General features: G+C 38.3%; 1 pseudogene; it reads left to right on the forward strand.

Annotated features, from left to right (window-relative positions):
* The first annotated feature begins 1,541 nt into the window (after window positions 1–1,541).
* LOC103092047 (DNA-directed RNA polymerase III subunit RPC6-like) lies at window positions 1,542–12,564 on the forward strand (annotated as a pseudogene).
* Window positions 12,565–18,555: the final 5,991 nt, after the last annotated feature.

The raw sequence follows: 18,555 nt of genomic DNA on the forward strand, positions 1-18,555 counted from the left end.
GCAGCCTATCCACTGTACCACCAAGCTGCCCTAATATTCTGGTATGTTTTCCCTAATATTATTACCAGTGGTTTGTGTCCCAATATCATCTGACCAGTTAACATCAATTAACTCTTACAAAAGAGTAGATGTAGTAGAAGATACAGCAATGATAGAACTACAAACAAATCTCCAAATTGGAGTGGGATATACTGTCCCCTTTTTCAGCTCAGCCTCTGGGGAGAGTGGGCTCAAAACCAAAATGGTGGTTAGCCCATCGAGTTCACTTCCAAATGAGAAACCACACATGAACATTGTCATTCCCTTGCTAGGAGGTCGCAATTTATTGGCATCTGGGTCAATTTACTTTTGGCCAGCATTCCACAGGTTGCTCAAGGGGGCTGCAATAACACTCCTTATAAAATTTAGATAACTCACAACCCTGGAGATATAAAAAAGGTCTCTATCCCCCCTCAGAGCTCACAAAGTCATTATTGTGGAGGCAGCTAGGTGGCTCATTTTGGATTGAGAACTAAGCCTCAACACAAGAGGTCCAGAGTTCCAATCTGGCCTCATATACTTCCTAACTATGTCACTTAACCCCCATTGCCTAGTCATTACCTCTATTTTGCCTTGAAACCAATATACAGTACTTCTTCTAAGAAAGGAAGGTAGGGCTTTTTTTAGAAAAAATAAAAGTCATCCTAATACCTCCTGGCTAGCAGGAAGGAAAGATGGTGTTTTTCCACTGAGGCATTTTGTACACACTCTACTTTCTGCCTCAGTAGCCCAACAGAAGTTCTTTTCTTCGCCATTCAGAAAGTGGACAGGAAATAATCACCAAATGCTTTTGCATGCTCTGAAGCCCATCACAGTCTTCCAGAAGCAGGCTCCCCAAATATGGGTCCTCTGCATATTTCAGAACTGAGCTCTTATTGACATATTTCTCTTATACTTAAAGGAATAACCACAAAATATATTGCATAAAAATGTCTAAGTTCCAGTATTTCTTTTTCATGGGAATGATTTCAAATCAAATTGTCTTTATTAGAAAAATGTGTGTATGAAGGAGGTGCAGATATGGGTGGGTGAGTGGTATGCATATTCCACTGGATCTTTGGTCTCATTGCCATGGGTATTCCCACCAATGATGTAATCAATAGTTTGCAAGTGTCAGTCCCTGGGAAACTCTAGGACCTTACCCTACTCCCAATAGTTTCTAACAGCCCCATTCCTGGGCAGAGATAATTACAAGAACATTTCTGGGACCTTGGTTTTGTAATCCCTCAACACCTTCAACACTCTTTTCCTGTAGCTCTGTATATATATATATATATATATATATATATATATATATATATATATATATATATATATATATATATATATATATATATATACACAGCTGCTCTGTATATAGACTACATGCTCTTCTGCTATTTCTCATGTCTATGACTTATAAGAATTCCCTTCTCCCCTTTCTTCCTAGGCATCCTTGTCTGAATATGGCAACACACTGTCCCAAATTGCAATACCTTGACCCTGAATACATGGTTCACTTTATTTACTAATTATCTAGATGGTCTGAGTTGTTCTAGGTTGACACTAGTTAATGTTTAACAACTGGCTTTCAAAAAAAGTATATACAATGCACTTTTAACTTTAATCTTTATTAGAAACACTTGCTCCATCACTTCATTAAATCTAGAAAATCAACAAAACAATAAATCAAACACGGATTTTCAGCATTTGTCCATTTCCAAGGTATGTGGTTAATTCTGTATTTGGAATTTGTTACAGCCTATCCACACCCACCTATGCTTCTCCATTGTCCTTTGGGTAGTCATCAATTCTTCAGAAACTATAAACGATCTATGAATCTTGGCCAGACTACAATTGTGGAAAAATGTTGGATTTTTTTTTGGTGGATTTTCAATATCAGCAAGAAGTTTAAAGTCACTGAAAAAACTTGGAAATTTCCAAGAGGCCATCCAGCCCTGATCAATTCTTGGCCCAACTCACTGTGTATTTTCAGTGCGTGTCCAAGATAACATGTCCTGATGGATGAGTCTGCGGGTTGTCCATCCAAACACAAAGTTGATAAGCATTCTTCATAAAGTGGGTTTTCACTGTGGATAGTTAGTTCAAGTTCTTAGAGTGAATAAGGATCTCATTTTGAAGGTTATTCAGTGTTTCATGGCTTAATGCAATTAGTACGATGGCACCCACAAACAGGAGCTTTTGAAGGGCTTCATCATTCACAGGTAATCCCTCTTTCATCTGTTCTCTGTGCTATTAGATCTTCTCCATGATAGTGGTAAACCTCTTTGGTGAACATATATTTCCCCTTGTTTGGCACCATATTTTATGTCAGTGATAATAAGCAAAATTATCTCTGTTGCTGTCTTTCAGGGAATGTTATATAATTCTTGCGCATTCAGACTCTTGAAACATGGTATTTTCTTCTGTAACATCAATTTTTATAGTCAATATAAAGCAAATACTGTGAGACTTTTCCTTCTGTATGTCTTATAGTGAGGTGATAAAGATGTGGTCTGCTGAATAATATCACTTGTGAAAACATGACTGTACTCCTTGAATTGCCTTATCATGGATTCCTTTGGTGCATGAGTAATAAATTCCCATGAAAATTTCTGGAGGTGAGAAAGCAGATCATATGGGTTGTGGTTAATGGGTAAATGGGTTTTTTCAGTCACTCTAAAAAAAAATAAGGTTTGACACTGTGGTGCGATTAAATGTGATAGACGTTGCTACTAAAAGCAATGCAACAATCCAAAACAATTCTGAGGCACTTAAGAGAAAGAATGCTACCCACATCCAGAGAAATAACTGTGGAAGTAGAAATCCAGAAGAAAACATGTGATCTATCACTTGTTTATATGGGTATATGATTTGGGGTGGTTTTACAAAAATGAATTATACAGAAATGGGTTTTGAGTGAAAACAAATATATAGCCCACTGGAATTACTTGTCAACTCTGGGAGGAGGGAAGGAAGAGGAGAGGGAGAAAACTTGAATAATGTAGGTATAATAATAGAAAAAATTAAAGAAAAAAGGTTTGAGATTTTTTTCCTGATATCTTTGATATCTTCTTTTCCTCAGTAAACCCTAGAAGCTCCCTACCACCTCAAGAATAGAATGCAAAATACTCCATTTGGCATTATGAGCCCTCCATCACCTAGTCCCTCACCTATACTTCCATTCTTCTGACACAGACCTCCTGACTGTTCCCTTAGCTAGACACTTCATCTTTCAGGTCTGGGAATTTTTCCTAGCTGTCCCCCCTTCTGGGAATACTCTCCCTTCTCATCTCTGCCTCCTGGCTTCCCTAGCTTCCTGTAAGTCCAATCAAAATTCTATCTTTTACAGGAAGCCTTTTTTCAAATCCTCTTAATGCTACTGCCTACCCTCTCTTATTTCCTATTTATCCTATATAAAGTTTACTCTGTATGCATTTATTGACTTGTTTTCTTCCTCTTTAAACTGTAAGCTCTTTAAGGGCCAGATCTATCTTTTGCATCTTGTGCTATTCCTGGCTCTTCGAGCATAATAGGCACTTAATAAATATTGAATTACTGACTTAAGATGTCTTGAGAACTGATCCCTCAGCTCCTCAATATTGTGTTGCCTCTGAACAGGTCTCTTCTATGTAGGCTAAGCCTAATCAAGTTCCTTTCCTCATCTTTGTTTTTTATTCAGTGCCATTCCCATTTCCTACGTAGCACTTATACATAAATGGGAACTACACGTTTTATTAAAAATTCAATAATAGTCACCAAAGATAATCAGATAAGCATACAACTAAAGGCATAAAATCTTACCCCTTAGCTTTCAGTGAGGCAAAACCAACTGACTTAATAAACAGCAAAAACAACAACAAAAAAAAACCCACCTTATTCTACATTTTCAGTCAGGTCTTCCCAGAAGTTATGCTACTTCTATCCCTATTTTACTACTTTCTCTTGAGAGAAAGACAGACAGAGAGAGAGAGACAGAAAGAAAGAATAATATAATAATATTCTGGCTGTATCAATTTTAATCTATAACACATTATACTGGACTTTACACTTTTTTCTGAATGCATGACATTTGCTATTTTATAGCATTCCATAGAAGGAGAGGAAATGGTCTTGTGATTTAATTTATTTAGGGAACCCTTTATCAATGCATGTTGGCACTTTCTTTGTACTTTAGAGAGTTGCCTAAACCATTGAGAGGTTAACTAAATTACCCTCAGGTCATACAGCCAGTAGATATCAGAGGGGAGACCTGAAAGTAGATAATTCTGGTTCCAAGACCAACTCTCCATCCATTATATCACACTTCCTCTCTACATGGATGAACCATAGTTTGCCCAGACATCCTTTAATGACTAGACATTTACACTTTCCCAGGTTTTTGCCACTGCAAAAAGGACACATCTATAAATATTTATGAACCATTGGGCCTATTTTCTCCTCTATTGTGTTTTGGAAATAGAGTTCCCGCTAGATTAGCTTTGTAACACATTGTGTATTGCCCCAGTGTTCTTCAAGGGGGCAGTAAATTTGAGACATTTTGATATAACTCTTACTTCGAAATAACTACAAAATGCACCACAGGGGTTATAATGCTACACAAAAGTCTAATGTAATTTATACCATACTTGGATTTTCTGCATTTCTGATTTTTCTCATAATAATTTATATGGCATTTTGAGTTTTCCAAAGAACCATTCTCACAACAAACTTGTGAGAACAAGCAATATGGCTATTATTACCCCTATTTTACTGAGGAAATGTCACTAAAATGTAGATACAGGGAATCTAGGTGGTTAAATAGATAGAGCACCAGACCTGGAGATGGGAAGTCCTGGTTTCAAATATGGCCTTAGATATTTCTAGTTGTGTGACACTGGGCAAATCACTAAACCCTGTTGGCTTCAGTTTTCTCATCTGTAAAATGAGTCAGAGAAGAAAATGACCAACCACTCCAGTATCTCTGCCAAGAAAATGCCAAATAAGTTCATGAATAGTTGGATATGATGCAAAACTGACCAACATGCTTCTAACCAGTTTAACAGTTGGTTTTAATAAATGCCATAGCTAAAAAAGATAGCTCACAAAGAAATTCCCCAGAGTAGCTCCAGATTCTTAACCCCAGCAATGGCTTTGTGTGTACCAGTGGTCATTCTAATATTGGCCATCTCCCAGCTGTTCAACACTTAATCATGAAGAATCTCTCATAGATGAAGCACTTCTCCCTCTGAAAAAATATGAGAGCCAGAATCTTGGAGTACAGCTTCTTAGATCTTTAGACATTCATAAAATTCTAAATAGGAAATGGAATGTTTTGATAAAAACCTGACAATATCTTTAATAGTGCTTCCAAACCTACATTCCTGGGTCATCACCTAAGCAGCAAAAGGCAGCTTCTTCAATAAAACTTCTATCATTTTGTAGTTTATGTTATTACTTCCTTCTCCTTTGAATCTAGAGGGAGATAACAGTTTATTTGTATGAATGCTATCTGAAAGTAGTACAGAAAAATACATAAACTTTCAAATGGATGAAAAATATTTGTTATGGGCTTACAGACTCAATGAGAACAAAACTGAGCAAAGTTTTTCATACGTTAGTTTCACAATGATCCAAAAGAATTCAGATTAACTATAAACTAGTTTAGCAATTCAGAGTTTGTTTCTTGGTATCTTGATGAAGCCACTATTTCATTTACCAATACAGATTTCAACCCTATCCATATCTCTTTCCATACTATTCTCTCTATGATTTTTTCCAAAAATACTCCATAGATCTACCCAAAAAATCCTCTCTCTTTCTCTCTCTCTCTCTCTCTCTCTCTCTCTCTCTCTCTCTCTCTCTCTCTCTCTCTCTCTCTCTCTCTCTCTTTCTTTCTGTCTCAGGAATATTTCTATTCTGTCCTCAGGGATATTTTTTTTAAATAGAACTAAGGGGTAAAATGAATAATCTTGATTACATTGAATTAAAAAGGTTTTGTACAAACAAAACCAAGACAACCAAAATTGGAAGGAAAGCAACAAACTGAGCAAAATCTTTATAACAAAAACCTCTGACAAAGGTCTCTTTTCTCAAATTTATAAGGAGCTAAATTGTACAAAAAAATCAAGCCATTCCCCAATTGATGGGCAAGGGACATGAATAGGCAGCTTTCAAATAAAGAAATCAAAACTATCAATAAACACATGAAAAAGTGTTCTAAATCATTCATAATTAGAGAAATGCAAATCAAAACAACTCTGAGGAACCTCACACCTAGCAGATTGGCCAATATGACAGTAAAGGAAAATAATAAATATTGGAGGGATTGTGGCAAAATAGGGACATTAATGCATCACTGGTGGAGTTGTGAATTGATCCAACCATTCTGGAAGGCAATTTGGAACTATGCATGAAGGGCTTCAAAAGATTGCCTGCTCTTTGACCCAGCTATACCACTGCTGGGTTTGTACCCTAAAGAGATCATAAAAAAAGACTTGTACAAAAATATTTATACCAAAAAATTGGAAAAGGAGGGCATATCCTCTGATTGGGGAATGGCTGAACAAATTGTGGTATCTGCTGGAGATGGAATACTATTGTTCTGAAAGGAATAAAGAAATGGAGGGATTCCATGTGAATTGGAATGACCTCCAGGAATTGATGCAGAGTGAAAGGGTCAGAACCAGGAGAACATTGTACATAGAGATGGATACTGTGGTACAATCAAATGTAATGGACTTTTCTACTAATAGCAATGCAATAACCCAGGACAATCCAGAGGAACTTAGGAGAAACAACACTATCCACATCCAGAGAAAGAACTGGGGGAGCAGAAATTCAGAAGAAAAACATAGCATTGATCAAATGTTCGATGGGGATATAATTGGGGATTTTTACTTTTAAAAATCACTCTACTGCAAATATGAATAACATGGAAATAGGTTTTTGAACAATGATACATGTATAACTCAGTGGAATTGCTTGTCAGCTCTAGGAGGGCAGAGGGAAGAAGGAAGGGAAAGAGCATGAATCATGTAACCATGAAAAAAATATTCTTAATTAATTTTTAAAAATAAATTAAAAAAGAAAATCAGTGCTGGGCAAAATACATACATACATACATTCATATGTACGTACATACATACATACATAAAAATAGAATTAGGGGCAGGTAGGTGATTCAGTGGATACAGAGCAAAATCTAGAGATAGGAGGACTTAAGTTCAAATCTGGCCTTAGATACATCCTAGCTGTATAAACCTGGGCAAGTCATTTAACCCTAATTGCCTAGCCCTTACTATTCTTCTGCCTTAGAACCAATCCTTAGTGTTGGTTTTTTAATGACAAGTAATGATTTTGGGGGCAGCTGGGTGGCTCAGTGGATTGAGAGCCAGGTCTAGAGATAGGAGGTCCTGGGTTCAAATCTCACCTCAAGACACTTCCTAGCTGTGTGATCCTCAGCAAGTCACTTATCCCCCATTGCCTAGCCCTTGCCCTTCTTCTGCCTTAGAACCAATATACAGTATTGATTGTAAGGAGGAAGGTAAGGGTTTAAAAAAAAAAGTAATGGTTTAAAAAAAATAGAACTCGGAGTAGTTCCCCTATAATTGAACTGGCTACTAGAGTCTTGGCCTTGGCTATACTGAGTCTGGCCTTGTCATGACTGAGGTGGAAGTAAAGACACAGCCGCCGGATGCGGAACTGGTCGAAATAAACAGGATTATAGAATTATGTCATCAGTTCCCTCATGGGATTACAGACCAAGTTATTCAGAATGAGATGCCTCATATAGAAGCCCAACAGAGAGCAATGGCCATCAATACACTCTTATCTATGGGACAGTTGGATCTATTAAGGAGCAATACAGGCTTTCTATGTAGAATAAAAGAATCTCAGAATACTGGTAAGATGAAGGGATCAGATAACCAAGAGAAGCTTGTGTACCAAATCATAGAAGATGCTGGAAAGAAAGGTATCCAGAGCAGAGATATACGATATAAAAGTAATTTGCCATTAACAGAAATCAACAAAATACTAAAGAATTTGGAGAGTAAAAAGCTTATCAAAGCTGTTAAATCTGTGGCAACTTCAAAAAAGAAAGTTTATATGATTTATAATTTACAACCTGATAGATTGGGGACTGGTGGAGCCTGGCATAGTGACCAAGATTTTGAATCTGAATTTGTACAAGTGCTAAACCAACAGTGTTTTAAATTCTTACAAAGCAAGGCAGAAACAGCTAGAGAAAGCAACAGAATTGTGTGATACAAAGAAACTGTTCATTTGCTTCATCTCAGGAAGTATGGAAATATATTTGTGAACTAGGCATTAGTATGGTAGAATCGTCCATGGAAGATATTGAAACAATTTTGAACATACTCATTTATGATGGAAAAGTGGAAATGACCATCATTGCTGCAAAAGAAGGCACAGTTGGTAATGTTGATGGACATATGAAACTTTATAGTGCTGTTAGTCCAATCACAAAACCTACTGGCTTAGTTCAAGCACCTTATGGACTCTGTCCGGTTTTTGATGATTGCCATGAAGTGGTGAAATTTCTCCATCTAATTGTATTTATATGACAGAGTTGCTGGAATTTTAATAGCCAAGTATGCATTCTACACATTTTACAAACATGGGAAGAAAATGAAGTTACTTTGAAAGTCAATAATTGTATTTATCATGAAGTATCGAAGCTGGTTAAAAGCAGGCTACACTAAAAGGCTACTGTGAAAAACATATTTGTATTTATAAAGATTTGGAATTCTGATATATATTGATGAATGGGCCAAAAATACACTAGGCAAGTATAAGAGAGGAATTGGACTCAACCTGTCAGAAGGAAGAGTGAAGCAGATTTTGCAGGCTAAAGGACCAGCTGGAACAGGAGAAGGGCAGGAAGGAGAGAGAATTCTGAAGGAAGGATGAGGAAGTAAGAGAATCTGGTCAGTTGGAGAGGGGACTTCTTTCTGGGAAGCCTAAAAAAAAAAAGGAAGACCTGAGCGGATTTCTGAACCAGTAGTCTCCTACTGTGACCCCTGACCCAATTTACAGAGAAACAAGCTGAGTAGACAGAACTTCAACTGGTAGCTGTTCACTATAAGAATTCCTCTGAATCTCCTGAAAGTCCTTGAACTTATTATAATAGCCAAGGCAGCTAGAAAAGTCAAGACATCTTCACAACTAAAGCCTAATCCTGCCATACTTTGGGGAGAAGGGGGTTCAGTTACTTTAGGGACCTCCTATTCCTTCTTTCCCATTACCTTATTCTCCAATTCAATTGCCCTACCCCTTTATTTGTTCCCTTCAAATAAAAAGCTGTTTTTAAGAGCAAGAGACTGGCTTCATAGTATCTAAGAAAGGAAGGAGACTTTGGAAGATTAGAGGAGGAAAGTTACATTTCTCTCCTCAGAGAGGGAGAAGCTGTTGACATCATAATTGTTTCAATCAAGTCTGAGGAAACAGAAGTTTGTGATCTTGAAGGCAGTCAAAGTGGTATTTGCCAGGGAGAAGAATGAGAGAAATCAGTCCATCCCCTTTCTCTTTATACTTGACTCCATTCCACCTCTACCTCACTCTGCTCCTAACCCAGCAGGGGAGACTCCATTTTCTCCCTGCCCTTATATTACAGTGGCACCCCAGTAGTCAAAGAATCCATCACCAACTGTCACTGAATGGCAGTTGGAACTGACTGGGTAGGGCAGTCATCTTGGAGGGTAGAGACTTTAAAGTAACTACACATAGGATCAAGGCAGACATCTTGATTCCTATAAAAAAAGAACATTAATAGAACAACTAAAGAATATAGTTACAAAGGAACAACAAAAATGATTCAGAAAGTACCCTGGACACTACTGGTATTATTCATCTTATTTCATTGGTGGTACTACTCCATTTTTAACACCATCACTGGCATAATATATAACCGGGTTCTGATGTCATTGAAAATATCAACAGCATGGTTGACCCTTCCTGATGGATATGGGACTTTAGTGGTTCTCTGGTAGTTATAGAGTAACGTCAAGAAGGGAATCAAGATAATCCTGGGCAAGAAGACATTGAATAGCAATATTGACAATAGACTAGACCTCTTATTTTCCCAGTTGACAACTATCACAGAGGTGTGCCAGGAATTCAATACAAGGAAGAATGAGAAACTGGGGAAGAGAAATGAGACAGTGACTGGGGAAGATAATAAGGACAAAGACATAGGCAAGGGCACTGAGATATCTAATATAACAACAGCAGGGGTGTGCACTGACAAGATCATAGTGGACAAGCAAACAAGTACTGAACCTGATGAAGTCCCAGGGGCACATAAAATCATGCCTCTCAGGGATTTTGCTGAAGTAACCCCAGACTCTGATATTCTCCAAAGGTATACAAATCTTTTTCCATACAAGATTTGGATTCCCTGAAAAAGAGAATTACAAGATTCTGTGTAGAACCATTTAGATATCTAAAAGAACTGAAAAGAGCTTTCAAACTTTATGACCCAGATTTCCAGGATGTAGAGATCCTACTTTCTGAATTATTTACCCCACAAGGGCATGCACAATTCATTAAAAAGTCACAGGAAGATGGCAGCCTTACTAGCTGACCAGAAGTTTATGAGGACTTTGATTTTTCTAGACCCCTTAACATGACTTTCCTAAAAAAGGTTAGGGAAGATTTATCAGAGGTGATCAAATCATTTTGTACAAGACCAAATGCTTGGGAAAATTTTGATAAATTGAAGCAGGAGCAGACACAATATTCATCTATATACATTGACAGGCTTCTGGAAAACATGGAAGCTATTTTGGGATTCAGTCAGAATAGCCAGGAAGCAATTCCCCATGTAAAAAGACAATTTCTGAAGGGATGTTCACAAGTTCTCAAACATTTCTTCAGGCATTTTTGTCCAGGGTTTGAATCTCTGTCCATCTCAGACCTGAGAGACTCCTCTACATATCTGTATGTGACCCATTTAGAACAACATAAAGAGAAAGAAGAATTTTAAAAAAGCTAGAAGGGGCCAAAGAAACCCTTAGACAAAAAGAATTAGAACCTGGCTACCATTAGAACCTTCCCACGCCAAACAATACAACACCAACCAAGGGGACAATGAGATTATAGGAATTGCTTTTTATGTCAAAGAGTGGGATACATAGTGAGATCATGCCCAATGAAATCTAAATATGAGCAAGGTTACAATGGAGGTTCAAACTACCAAAACAGGTCTACATAGTATAAAGGGTACAACTATGGAAGACAGACAGATAATAACAAAAATAGAATAACATCCATCTCACTCTCCATCTCAACCCTCTATCAAACTAAATCACAAAACAAGAAGAACATAACATATACTCCTACACATAAAGCAAACAAGACAAACTTCAAAAAAATCATACCCACATGCAAACAATCTGAATCTCTCTTACACACATGCACACAACGGCAATCACTCTTACACACATGTATGATCCTGTAAGATCCAGTAAAAAGACAGAAAAAAATCTACAATCAAAGTGAGACAACAGGCAAAATGGGTCGCTGAACAGAGGAAGAGAACTGGACCTGAGAAGCTTCCAGAAAACACCAGAGACTGAAAAGGACATAAAGAACACAGGAAAGGACTGCTAACCAAGAATTGTATAGGAAAAGAACTTCTATAAAGCATGTCACTTAAGATGACAGCTTAGTGAAGAGCTCTTAGTGAAAGCATTACTCCTACTGATAATCAACTATGACTAATGCAGATATTGTGAAAAAGGCATTCTATCTGGTTCACTACCTCCATTATCATTTTCACTTCATCAATTGAGCAGGAAGTTGAATGCTTCCAGATGAAAAGGCTTTAAAGGTGTAGAAACAACAACAGAATGGCACAGACAACAAATGCAGACCAGGTGGATACGAAGAAAGGTTAATTGTTTTTCTGTACCTTCTTACTTTTATTCCTACATAATAGAATGGAAAAGTATTTGAAAAATCATTTATTTTTTGGCAAGAACAGTGCCAAATTCTGAAGACACATAAAGAAAAGGGAGATGCTTCCTGCTTTCAAGGAGCTCATGCTGTAATTTGGGTAGACAGCACACAAGGGAGGATTCTGCTTCCTGGCAAAGGAAAAGGCCATGAATCCCACTGAAAATACAGCAGGACAGATGGTAAGACTGTGGATCTTGGGGAACAGTGGCAGGACAGACAGCCCTCAACAAATGAGTATGGGGGAAAAGGGTAGTAAAATAAGCCCAGGGGTTAAATGGAGTGTCTAGTTTACCTCCAGCAAAGATGGGGATGGTGGGAAATAGGGGCAGGTCACATCCAGCTGAAATTATATCCATTGCCTGGTTTGGACTTGGAAACTAGACATTTAGGATTAAGTTAGAGATGGGAAAAAATTCTCTAAGACCAATTCATGCTAGTCCTTTTAGGTTCCCTTTGGTGGACTGAGACAAGTGAAGGTAAGGTTTTTATTTCTCTGCCATGGTGGCTGCTAATATTGGTCTGCTTTCAGGCCATGCTATTTTGGGGCTGAGGTAGAGAAGGAGTACAACAGAAGTAAAAAAACAACAACAACAACAACAACAAAAAACAAACTTCAAGTCAAAATAATGATAGTTACCAAGGGCATTTGGTTTTTCAATATCGGGATGTTAATTTCCATTCTTTTTTACTAAAATTATTAGTTTCATTTGAAACATTTGCTTCATATCATAGTATCCTAATATTAACTTAATAGCTCAGTACTGCTATTGCTCATCATTCTTATTTAAGGACAAATCATAATGACTCTTGAAAATATTACATATTGAGCTTTACAAGGGTGAGAACCTAGAAAATAAAGTTGGTTTTTCCTTAATATAGGTTGGATACTTTTTGTAGCAGTCCACCCCTATCTAGGGGCAAGGGAAACAGTATGTACAGAGGGGCTTAAAAGAGAGCATGCTCAGTTTTGTGCATGGCTAGGAAAGCCTCTGACCCTTGACCCCAGCTTCCCCCAGGTTAAGTGGGAAAACAGGTTTCTTTGTGTTCACCTGGCTAAGATAAACCACACCTATACCTTGTCGTTAACCAATGATAATCATCCCTATGTATCTTGTATATTTGCATATCAAAGACATTAAAAACAGAGCCACAGCAATCTCCGCCCTCTCGCTCTCTTGGATCTCAGTTCTCACTGATGCCTGTCCTTGCGGGAGCTGGCCAAGCTCCATATTTAATTCCTTTCCTCCTCTATCTCTCTCACCTGAGACCTGGCCTTCGGCCAGGCACTTTCCTTTCTCTATCATGTCTCCGACCTATGTGTGGTATTAGTTGTGGATCTTTGGACGGAATTAGCCTTCTGAGAAGTCCACTGATAGGAGTTTTGCTGTGGCTCCATTATAATCAATAAGGCCTGGTTTTCTGACTCATTTCTGCCATCTCATATCTCTAACTTGGCTCCACCACGCCCCTCGCGGTATCCTAAAACTTCTATCCTTTTTCTATCTTCCTACCTTGTGGCTCCTCTCGCCCGAGAGGCCGCACTTTTGCATTTAATATTCCTTTTACTTTCCATTTGTGTTGTTTAAAGTGATGTATACTTTGATGACTGATTTCATCAATGTGTAAATTCCCTCTGATTACATCCTCTTTATTGGTTCAGAAGAAAAATAGAACTCAGAACAGGAAGGAATCTTGGAGATAATCTCTAGTTTGTGTCAAGGAAGCTCATCACCTCTCCCTTCCTGAGTAACTTTACCTGTCCATCAAACATTCCTGACATACCACAGTTGTGCCAGGCTTGCGTCGGCTTGCGTCGGCATATGTTCTGTACGTCAATAAAAGTTTGAGGCAGAACCAGATAGACTGATGAGAGAAAGGGAGAGAGGAACAAGAAGACCAGGAGGTGAGGGGGAGTGGAAAGAGAACAGGCCAGCTAAGCTAGCATGTGGCCACGTTACTTAGGAATGATTGTCTACCCATCCTAATAAACGTAATAAAATATATACCTCTGGGTAGCAAGAAATATTATTATAATTTTTAACTATAACAAGTTCAATACCCTCATTTTGCTATTGCATATTATAAAATAGTAATTTTATTAAGACTACTGTATTAGGAATGTGATAAATACAAAGAATGAAAAGACTTATGTGAGCAGGTGACTAAATGCTATGAGATTATAATGACCAAGAGATCCCTAAAAGGAGATATGAAAATATATTGCCTCTCTTCATTGCACAAGCATCCAACTGTGGGTGGAGAATCATCCATAGAATATCATACTTGGTTGAGATGGTGATTAGTTTTACTGACCATTTTTCCTCCTTTTTAAATTTCTTTATTATAAGAGGTGGCTCTGCTAATGGACAATGTAGAAGGCTATATTAGGAAATTTAGGTTAATCAAAACCAAAGGGCAAGGGAATAAGTAATTGTTTAGCACCTACTTTGTGCTAGGCATTGTGCTAAGTGCTTTATGAATTTTATCTCATTTGATCTTCACAACAATCCTGTGATGTAATAACTATTCTTGTCCCCATTTTTTGGTTGAGGAAACTTAAGCTAACAGAGGCTAAGTGACTTGCTCAGGGACACACAGTGTATGAGGTTAGATTTGAATTTGGGTCTTCCTGACTCCAGGTCTACTGATCTTTCCACTGTAGCATCTACCTGCCTAAAATATATCAAATGTACATTTTAAAATATGTTACTATGTCAATCATAGCATATCAATATATATCAAATTTATAAGAACATAACAATTTTTAAATAATATTAGGGCTGGTCAGAAATAAAGAGGAACTACTTTTCATTTCCCATAAATCTAGAGACCCTGAAATCTCAAGATCACTGGGACAAGATGGATAGTAAAGTTCCTAATGATAGTACAATAATATTAGGTGGTATTAGCCAAATCATGGCCCAGGCAAGAAAGTTTCACTTCCCTCCTAGTCCCAAAAAAATGGAAGTCAGAGGCACATGGTGAGATGTAGCAGAAAAAGAATTAGGTATGCAGTCAGAGGTTCTGAATTCTAACTTCCACTCTTACTACGTAGGTGACCTTCTGTAAGTCACAGCTTCTTTAGACTTTAGTTTTTCTTCAGTGTAAAATAGCTTGGACTTGACCTTCAAAGTTCTAACTTTTAAACCTCTGAATGCATGGTGGAAAGATGGTGGACATGTGATGGTGACAGTAGGCTTGGAGATTGGCTAGGGAAGGTTGAAGATGAGTAGATTTCACTCTAATTAATGGCACATTCAAAACTACTCATTAGCAACCCCTGCTTTCTTGGGTCCCCCAAACTTAGCAGAGACAGCTTTGCAAAGGTCTCACAGAGACTCCAGTTGCTTTTAGTACATACAGTGTTAGTTGAATTATTTTCTTTTTTTAATATAATTTTTATTTTCTTTAAAAATATTTCCCCTGGTTACATCATTCATGTTCTCTCCCTCCCTTCTTCACCCTACCCCTACAACCTACTCCCAGAGCTGAGAAGCAATCCCACTATGTTATACATATATTTTTACTCAAAACCCAAATCATAGTCATTCTTGATCACTGAGAGACTACCACTATTACTATTACTATTACTATTACCTATTTCAAAGTTGAATTATTTTCCAACTACTTTGAGTCATTAAGAGAGAAACAGTAAATCTGCCAACTTGCTAAGGGTAGCCTTTTGTGTTTGGGACTCTGGGACTCAAGAGGCAGTGTGGGTAGAAGAATTAGAGACAGGAAGAGCTGGGTTCAAACCTTCCTCCACTTACTAGTTAAATGACTAAAACTGGAATAATTATATTGTGGTACCTGCCTCACAGGCCAGTAATAGGAAGCAAAATGAACAGAGCATTAGGACTGAAGTCAGGAAGACTCTTCTTGAGTTCAAATCTGGCCTCAGACACTTACTAGTTGTGTGACCCTGGACAAGTCATCTAATCCTTTGTGCCTCAGTTTCCTCATTTATAAAATGAGCTGGAACATAAAATGGCAAATCACTACAATATCTTTGCCAAGAAAACTTTAAATGGAGTCCCAAAGAATTGGACACAACTAAAAGGAACACACACCCATGAAATATTACTTAAGTATTTCAGAAAGTCACTTAAGGAAGAAAAATTGCTCCTTCCCAGCCTTAATTTCCTTATTAGTTCATTCAGAAAGTTGTATTGTGTCAGGAATTCTCAATCTGAAGTCTATGGATAAATTCAGGGGCTCATAAACTTCGATAGTCTTAAAGGGAGGGGATTTTGGGGATGTGAAGGGATGAATTATGTTGGGCCAGTGTCAGATTATCTGTGTTTTGGGAAGGCCAACAAAGCCCAGCCAGGCAGAGCCTGCTCTGAGACTACGCACATAGACCACTTAGTGAAATGGGAAAGTAGGTTTAATTAGAGAATAGGTAAAAAGGGGTATGGGATAACCCTAAAACTAAATTTCTAACTAATACCCCAAAGATCTAATGTCTCCAGAAGGAGATTCTTCATAGAGTGGTTTTCTACTCTCATCCTCTCCTCTCTTCCTAAAAAACCCCAGTCCCTGTTCTTAGCTAAGCTACAACTAAAACCTACCTTAGATGGTATAAGGAACTGGTCTGTGTACACTTAGTAGAGCTCAGCGAAGATCCTAGATTCAAAGGGACCTAGATCTGGTCTCCCAAGTTCTGCAAGCAGTTGGTCAGGATCACCAGGTTCTGCTTTGATGAAATACAGCACACAAGACAGCAAGCAGGACAGGAACAAGGATTGGATCAGCCACTAAGGAAAAGCATCCATCACCTCTAGATATCGCCAGAGCGACAGCCTCAGTACCAGTCTAATCCTTCCTTTAAAGTTCCAGAATCTTTTCTGCTGGTCTCATGCCACTCCCCTTTGCAATAACAATAGGGGGAAAATTCTATCTTTAATTTCAATAACTTCTATCTAAATTTTAGTATTTATTCACCTACTAATTAAAAAGAAAAAGCCATGAGTATGAGAAAGGGCCCCCAAGGAGCTTGGATGGAGGAGAAATGACATCATTGTTTTCACTAACCTCTGACTAAAATTTAGCATTTCTTTCATCTATTATTTTTAAAAAACCATGAAATTCCAAGAAAGGGTCCAGTGAATTTGGAGGAGGAAAATAATTGCATCTTTATTTTCACTAACCTCTAGCTAAAAATTAGCATTTCCTTAAAAAAATTAATAAACAAACATAACTCTGAGAAGATCCAGGTCAATACACTTCACTAGACTGTCAAAAGAGTCCAAGATGCCCTCCAAAAAGATAAGAAGCTCCATTCTAGATACTTTAGTCCTGTTCAATTCTTCTAGATAATAATAAAGAGAATTCCTTTTTGTAAAATACAATGTGATCCACAGCCTTGAAATAAATAAAAAAGCATTGGGGACAAGAACCTCTATATATTTTTTTTATTTTTGGTTTTGATGGCTATTTTAAATATCTTTAAAGGTACAATAAAAAATCAAAGTTGAATTTATGTTGCACATAAATGCAATCCTGCTCTTCTAACAACCCCACAATAAACTAAGAACTATTTGTCCTATAACTTCTTGGAGCTCATGCCTAGCAGAGGGATCTCTGGCTCACTGTATGTGGATATTTTAGACAATTTACATACATACTTCCAAACTGCTGGATTACTTATTTCCAATTCCACCAATATCTCCAACACTGACTATTCCCATCTTTGGTCATTTGCCAATTTGCAGGGTATGTGTTGAAACCACAGGATGGATTCAATTTACATCTCTCAGATTATTAGTAATTGGGAGCATTCTTTCATAAGGCTGATAATAGTTTGCAGTTATCTTCATTTGAGAACTGTTGGTTCATTTTCTTTGGTTATTTATCTGTGGGAAATTTGGGTATATTGGCGGCGCAGGAGCAGCAATAGTTCAGACCTCTGAAAACCTTCCTTACCAATCACAAAATAAATGCTCCTAGGGGACTGGAAATCAAACCTAACAACAAGCCAGAGCTGGGGAACCCTCCTGCTGGACTCAATTCAAAAAGGAAGCCCCCCAAAAAAGCCAGAATACAAGAACACGCGGGTTTAGGAGGAAGGCAGAGGGAAGGTCCCAGGACCCTTCCCTCCCCACCAAGAGTGCTAAGCCTCCAGTGGCAGCAGGAACCTCCAGCAAAGGCTCTGGTCTGTACCTTGCAAGCAGGGATGTGCCAGGCTCAGAGCATTGAACACAGGTGGCGGGGAAGCAGCTGTAGAGGGAAGTAAGAACTGGCAGCCTGGTCAGAATGGCTGAGACCCTCCATATTGCTCCAGCTTTCCAGGAGGTTTTGGCCTCAGAGCACATCCAGCCCAACCCAGCAGAACTTAATCCCATCAAAAGTCTTCAGAGCTCATGGAAGCCAAGACCCCTCCCCCACCCCACCTAGAGTGCTAAGCCTCCAGTGGCAGCAGGAACCTCTGGTCAGGCAAAGGCACTGGTCTAGAGGGTGTACCTTGCAAACAGGGCTGTGCCAGGCTCAGAGCATCAAACACAAGCAGTGGGGAATCAGCTGGAGAGGGTGCAAAGAGCTGGCAGCCTGGTCAGAATGGCTGAGACCCTCCATATT

The sequence above is a fragment of the Monodelphis domestica genome, chromosome 5 (assembly GCF_027887165.1).
Source record: "Monodelphis domestica isolate mMonDom1 chromosome 5, mMonDom1.pri, whole genome shotgun sequence".
NCBI lineage: Eukaryota > Metazoa > Chordata > Mammalia > Didelphimorphia > Didelphidae > Monodelphis > Monodelphis domestica.